Raw genomic sequence first — 7,607 nt, 5'->3', positions numbered from 1 at the left:
GACGAGTAGTAATCACGTGTGTCCTGCCCCTCACTCAAAAGCCGGCTGAACGAGATGCTGCTTACTAAAATCCCATTCGCTTGTTCATAGGTAAGTTTTTGGAAAAACTCTGACAAAAATTTCTGTTTTTAATGGTGTGTAACTATGACTGCAGTATTTCTTTAAACTCATGTTAGAACTATTTGGAATTCTACAAATCATGTTTTTTCTGTTAGTTCTATTAAAAAGTTAAATTCTAGTGTACATAGAGGGAAATCTAGGCAGTCTTTGTGGTGGGATGGTGCTATTACACTTCTATCTTCCGCTGTTAGAAAACACGGCTGCTTCACTTGTCGTTCATGTGTCCCTTGATTTTGTATTCTCCCAGCACAGTTTATACCTGATATATCAGAGCATTCAATTTTTAGATTGCCAAACAGTTTGTATTTTCAGGAGGCTGGTAGTCACAGTCTTGGATTTCTCACCCTTCTAAAGAATCATTCTTTAAGGACTGAGCTCATGTGAAGATGCTTTCTAAAGCGTCTGGATGTTTTTCAGAAAATAGGAAGTTGTATTTAAACCATGAGATTGTGATATAACAATAGGCTCAGTAATCAAACTTTTCTGTAATACTGAAATAGTGATATTTTAGCTTCTTAGGTTCACTTAGTGTAGTTGGTTTTTAATACAGCCCATTTAAAGAAAAAGATGGCATCATTCATTTTCCACTAACTTTATTCTGTTCTAATTTTGTGTAATCTAATCTATGGGCTTTTCTAACACAAGTGTCAGTGTTGCCTGTCAGTAATTTTAAAATTCAGTGTCATGCTAATTTCTTGGAGAGGTAAGTCAGACGAGCCAAGCTTGGGCCGAATTCCAGCACTTCTGTTAAGCCATATGATGAGATATAAATAGGCATAGGAACAGTATTAGTGTCCAATCCTAGCTCTGCCACAGGTACACTGAGTAAGCAGTGGACAAATCACTCTCCCTGCTTTGCTTTTCCTGTCCCATCTACTGCAATCCACTGAGCTTTCAAGTATTGGCATTCACAACAGCAATTCCAGTACAAAACATACATTTCAGTACTGGAGTCAGTGTGAGAATGTATCTGAGTTTTCTGATAGGAAAAAAAAAAAGGATTACTCTGTCATTAAATATTCCTTTTCAGAAATGTAAAATGGAAATTTTGTGTTTTTTCATGGTTGTTCTTTATTGATTTAAGGTTGAAGTAGTTCTTACCTGCTTGACTTTTTTTGCCCCCTCTGTAGCTCAATATTTTTCTTGAGAAAATTTACCTTATTTGTATTGAACAGTAGGCAACAGAGCCATCTGCACCAGCAGTTCTAAGACAGAATCTTATGATTCGTGTTTAATACTGCTTCTTACAAAGTGCAGCTGGAATAATTAATCTGATCTTCTGTTTTTCATCAAATTCATCTGAAAGAAGCAGCAAGGCAGCAAATTCAGCTTGCATACTGATAATGGGGAATTCTCAAGTTCTTTCTAATTGGGGCACCTAATCAAAACCAAAATACATAGTTTTGTTATGAAGTACAGGCAATAGAAAAGACCAGGTGCTTCCAAAGTATTAGAGCAGGAGATTTTCTGATTTAATAGATCAGAAGCTGAGGAAAAGAAATCATAACATACGTAGGACACAGTGCGGAGTCTGTATTCTTATTAAAACTGGCACTGCTCTCTGGGCTTCTTGAACCTTCAGCTTGCACATTAATCTTCAGTACTTCCTTTCTCCTTTGAAAGAAATGTGTTATTCTACCTGAAAATCTGCAGCTATCAACTTTTAAATTAACATACCATCAGCAGAGTAGAAGTGGGTTTGGTTAATAGCATCATAACACGTGATTGTGGTTATGTTTTAGAATGCGATCAGAAAAAAAATTTTAAAAAATTTCAAAACTATTCATCGGTGTGATGAAAACTGCATGTTTGGTTTTGTGTTTTGTTCTTTTTTGGATGTTACAGTCAAGTACACCTGAATTAAAACCTGTGGACATTCTTGCTGTAATTCTCTTGCCAGCACTTAACATCTGTAAAATTTCAGCTGGATTCAGTATTGCCTGTGGGAGAGAATCGCTCCATTGCCGTAGCGTGGTCCTGTACTGTGCAGGTTTGCAGGTTACTCATATACAAGTCATTGATGAAATACATGCATACAGACCATGCCCCTTTCTTTAAAGAAAGAAAAGGCAGAGAAGAGGTGCTCACTGAGAGGTTTCACATTGTGTGAGTTCAGTTAATTTTTCCTTATAGCACCTCATAATTTTTCTGAGCAGAAATCCTTAATCATTCCAAAGTGTGTAAAGTTTGTGTGATAGCTGTAAGACCACCAAACTCTGACCCTGGAGGAAATGAATTCCTAGAGGTGAAAAGCAAGTGTTTTTTTAATTAAGCCACCTAAGCTGCCTGGTTTTGTGAATATTTATTAACTCAGTTCAGATGAAGTCAGATTAGCACTTCTAGCTGCAGAGAATGTTGTTTCATTGGACCACAAGTCCTTGGTTTCAAATCAATATTCAGTCTTTTAATACAACAGTTAATTATTCTCCCCATCTGTCTCCTGTGACAACTCTGATGAATGTAATATCTGGGTGGTGATGTACAAACACTTTCTAAGTACTTCATTTATAAAAATATAGGTAGTAGTTATTTACTGAAAAAGAGTGAAATGGGCTGTTGGGGTGTTGGGGTTTTTTACACTTTTTGAAGCTAATTTTGAATATTCTTTTCAATTTGCTGCATGTACCTGGAACATAAGTGAAAAAGTAGATAACAAAACATTCTTGATACAGTAAATTTGTAGGGTGTGTAAGCTAGGTATCACTGAAGCTTTCCCAGCGAATGTCTTTGTACTCTAGGAATAACAACTGTTTTACTATGAGTTGAAGAACAAAAGGTACTTTGAATTGGCCCAGCGGCAGACTGAACCAGCTCAGTGTGACTTAGAGCAGGCTGTGCCAGTCATACTACCTAGAGTGGAGCCAGGCGCTTGCCAGAGTGCTGTTGTGTGTTGTAAGCACCTCCTGCCACGAGACTGACCAGCACTTTCTGATTTAAGGATGAGGGAGAACGAGTGAAGCATGTCCCAGACAGGCTGTTAGCGTGATGGAAGCTCAGAGACGTTCGCTAACATATCAAGACTTAGCCTATACCTCACTACATCATGAAGAGGGATTGGGTTTTTTTAGCCTTGCAAGGAATAACAATGTGGCTCAAAGGCCTCATCCCAAGTACATTGTTTAGTCAGAACTTGAACATGGGAAATAAAACCCAAGAATCCCATGATCTGAATCACATTCTCTGATCTGTTGGAAAACAGAGTGATGCTGTAACCTGCTATGAAAAGCAAGACTTTCTTTCAGATTAATTTCTTACCTTTGAGAAATCACGCATCATGAAGAAGATGGAAGAATGGAAAGAGAAGCTGGGAATTAGACCCATACTAAATGTATGTGCTCATTAGAGAGCAATTATCACTTTCTATTCTGTTCTTGTTTGTGGTGGTGGAGATGGGACTCATGGCAACAAAGTGGGGACTGGGACTAGTAATAATGGTTATTGCTTACTAGAGGCTGACATAACAAATTGAAAGGTGACACGTTCATCAGTTTTAGGACTGTCGTGGATAGTTGCCCCAGCTGGCAACTAAGCTCCACACAGCCACTCGCTCAGTCCCCCTCTGGTGGAATGGGGGTAAAAGTGAGTTGAGTGGGTTGACATAGATAATAGGTAAAACCAAAGAAGCTCACACAAGCAGAGCAAGGAATTCATTCCCCACTTCCCGTCGTCAGGCGGGTGTTCAGCCATCTCCAGGCAAGCAGGGCTCCATCACGTGTAACAGTTTCTTGGGAAGTCAAACACCACAACTTTGAATGTTCTCCGCTTCCTTCTTGCCCAGCTTTATACGCTGAGCAGGACGTCATATCGTCTGGAACATACCTTTGGTCAGTCGGGGTCAGCTGTCCTGGCTGTGTCCCCTCCCAACTTCTTGTGCAGCCCCAGCCCACTCAGTGGTGGAGTGGGGTGAGAGCATGACTTCATATCGTCGGGAACATACCTTGGGTCAGTCGGGGGCAGCTGTCCTGGCTGTGTCCCCTCCCAACTTCTTGTGCAGCCCCAGCCCACTCAGTGGTGGAGTGGGGTGAGGAGCAGAAAAGACCTTGACTACCTGTAAGTGCTGCTCAGTGATAATAAAAACCTCTCTGTATTATCAACACTGTTCTCAGCACTAATCCAAAACCAGCCCACAGCAGCTACTATGAAGACAATTAACCCTATCCCAGCCAAAACCAGCACTGGGCTCAAGGAAAGTGAGGAGATGTTTTCATGAACTCCTATTCCAACTGCTACGTATTTTAAAAGCCTCCACTGCAATAAAAATGTAATGATTTTTGGCAGAGTATGTTACAGATCTCCTATATTCTACACAGGAAAGATTTGGTTGCATTTTACTTTTCTTTTTATTGAAATGTTGGACTTCAGGAAAGAACAATCACATATATTGAGTTTTGCCACTGATTTTGCTGTGCCTTATACCCCTTGTAAAGCATACAGAATCATATGCCCTTGTCTCTAAATCATGAAAAGGCTTTAACAAAAACTCTTTTGTGTCTGTGTGCATCGCCTCTGTAGTAGACCTTGAATCTTCATGACTTGAAAGCTATCATAAATGCTCCACAAAAATGAATGTTTAAATGTGCTTTTTAACTCAATGTGAAATCAAATTGCACTGGAAAGTCCAGAGATACTTCACAGCAATCACTTCTGTTCTGTTTAGGTTTTTGTATTGCTCCTCTGAGACACTGGTTTGGCATTCCTCAGAGTTATTTTCGTTTTAACTAAAATGTAAATGAACAGTCACATCAGACCAAATGACTGCAGCATGAAATCCAGCCTGTGTAAAACTATCATAGCCAGGAAGTGGGATGTTTGTCTCTTACAGAGATGACCCACGGGGCTATTCACAAAAGCTGTTCCAGTGAGACAGATCTCCTTGTCGTTCTTCCTCTGATAATGCAGACAAATGGGCTCTTGTTTTGAATTGTTGTTATCTAGAATACTCTGTCTCTATCAGGATCTGGAAAAATTATTCTCCCCAGGTAAATGTTAGCCTTTGAAAATAATCCCCTTCCTTCTACTTCTTGTCCTCAATATCGAAGTTTTTCTGAAACATTATTTTATTCTTGTTTGTTGAAATGCCTGATTTTAATCACTATAAAATATTTGTAAAAGGCAAATCATTGCCCTTCAACAGAATTCTGCTTTTATCAGGGCAAACAACCTGCTTTTTAAGGAATAGCTCTTCAGTGAAATAATCTCTGATTGGGGTTCACAGAATAGTAGGAAGTTGTTCTTTCATTATCAGAGTTGTTTCTTTCCTCAATATGAAAAACAAGGACACTTGTTTAGTGCATTATAACAGATGCTCTTGTCCATCAAGTTTCGAATTAAAAAGAGGTTCACCTTCAGAAATAGGCCTTATATTAGGAAGTACTTTGCTAATCACTGTAATCACACAACAGTTGCAATGATACCTTACCCATATATTCGTAAATTATTTTTGGACTTTTTAATGACCATGTCACAACCCTAAAAATTGTTCTAATCTTTGAAGAAAACATCACATTATAGCTATAGTTTAAATAACAAAAAAGTGCTTGTGCTTCTCTGGAATCATCGGTCTTTCTCTGTTCAGCTTTATTCCATGCTCAATTTCAGTAAATGCTATTTTTTTCTTCATTCTTTCCTAATCTGCAAATTGCCAGCTATGAAAAGCCTGTTAATTTCTGTTTGTAAAATGTTCTGCAGTAACTTGGATTAAATGCAGTGCAGCTGGGAGTAGTCATAGCCAAACAATACATGGCATAAATTATCTGTATACGGAGTGTCTGACTAGATAGCAGAATCAACATGAGACTGACAAAGCAGCACAGTTGCACTGTTGTTGCTGACAACTTCATTATTTCCGTGATGTTCAGCTGGGTGATTTGTTTCTGAGGAACAGTGTTAGCTTCAGATACGTCTGTCTGTCTGTGCTTTTATAAGTTTTCTGAAGCCTGATGTGTTTGCACAAGTTTAGGGTTTTTCCTAATATGGAGAACAATTGCGGGAACCATTAGCAAAGAGCATTCTGCTCTGCACTGTTTCTGCAGTAGGGCGAAGTCTCAGTCAAGCAGTGATGGTGAGCACTTCTCAATATGCACAAGGATCGCTTAAGGTAGCAGTAGCTGCTCTTTGACTCTTTGTTTCAAACAATGATGGCTTTAAGGATCTGATGAACTTCTTATTCTAAGGTATTTCTGTTTACCTCAACTTACACTCCAAATGATCCCAGATGGCTAAGTAGTGTTTTGTGGCTCAAACCCTCCTGGCTTGATTCTATTCTACTGCAGCCAGGGATAATTCTTCTCAGAAATTTTCCAATTAAAAGGACTAGGGGGGAAAAAAAATGCCACTTTGTCAAAAACAAACTGTACAAAAGCCATGCCATCTTTCAAGAATTCTGACCAAATAGTTCTGGTTTCCTGCTAGTTCCTCTAAAACCGTACTCTGAAACACAGGCAACCAGGATGCACAGCTCCAAGGCATCGCTGCCATACAGGCTGCCACAAAGCTGCAGAACTCCTGGCCTCTGTCCCTTCCTGGGGAAGTGGGCTCTGCAAGCCCCAGAAGCTGGTGATTCTGCCAGCTTCAGCCCTGCAGCAGAGCCTGGGTGTTTTGAAACCCAGGTCGTGCTGAGAGGACTGTAGATGAGGAACCGCAGCTAAGGCAGGAAGCCTGGAGGAGCTGGGGCTGCCAAGCTCTGTTTCTTTTAGTCTCTTACATCACGGGTGTCTCAAATATTTCAAAACACTTGGGAAAATTATTTCATTGGGAAATTTTATAAACTTAGTCCAAACACAATTATTTTTTCTTCACTCACAATTTCAGAATTTCTCGAGCTTGATCATGTCTATGACTGATGAACTGGGAAATATTTGTCTTTTTTATGAATATACTGAATACTTTGGTGTCTCTGTGGATAATAGGTTATTTGCTATGGATTTGGATCAAGAACACTGGCTAAAGAAACTCGGGAAACAGTAAGACTCCGATCAATATCCTTGAGGAAACACAAGAAACCAGGGAACAGGACAGAGAATTAACGTTTTGGCAAAAGGTTACTTGTGAAAGATGATGGATAAACAAGGAGATGGAGAGGCAGAAATTGCCAAAACCAGAGTTGGAATTTACTGCAGTAGCTTATATGTGTAAAAGTTTGCAAGAAAGATACAATTTTATAGGGTTATTTGGGTTTGGGGGATTTGTTCTTGATTTGATTGGGTTTTGGGGGGGTTTTTTTGTTTTTCGGTTTTTTTTTACATTTCCCACTGTATACCTTAGGCTGTATGAAAAAAAGACCCCAATATCTTGTTTCAAGCAGCAGAATCACTTTAACCACTTTTCTAACCCTGGATTTCCAAGATGAGAGAGCATACAGATGCCAGACTGAGTTGGCCTGACCATGGGAGGGAGGCTGGAGATCCCATTCGCAGGGATCTGATCTGCCTGGCTATGTTGCTGGACCCCATCTGCAACAGTGTATGGAATGTCAGATCTGACAACTG

Source organism: Buceros rhinoceros, unplaced genomic scaffold, assembly GCF_000710305.1.
Source record: "Buceros rhinoceros silvestris isolate BGI_N320 unplaced genomic scaffold, ASM71030v1 scaffold2059, whole genome shotgun sequence".
NCBI classification, from domain to species: domain Eukaryota; kingdom Metazoa; phylum Chordata; class Aves; order Bucerotiformes; family Bucerotidae; genus Buceros; species Buceros rhinoceros.
Note: the sequence above shows the minus strand (reverse complement) of the source record.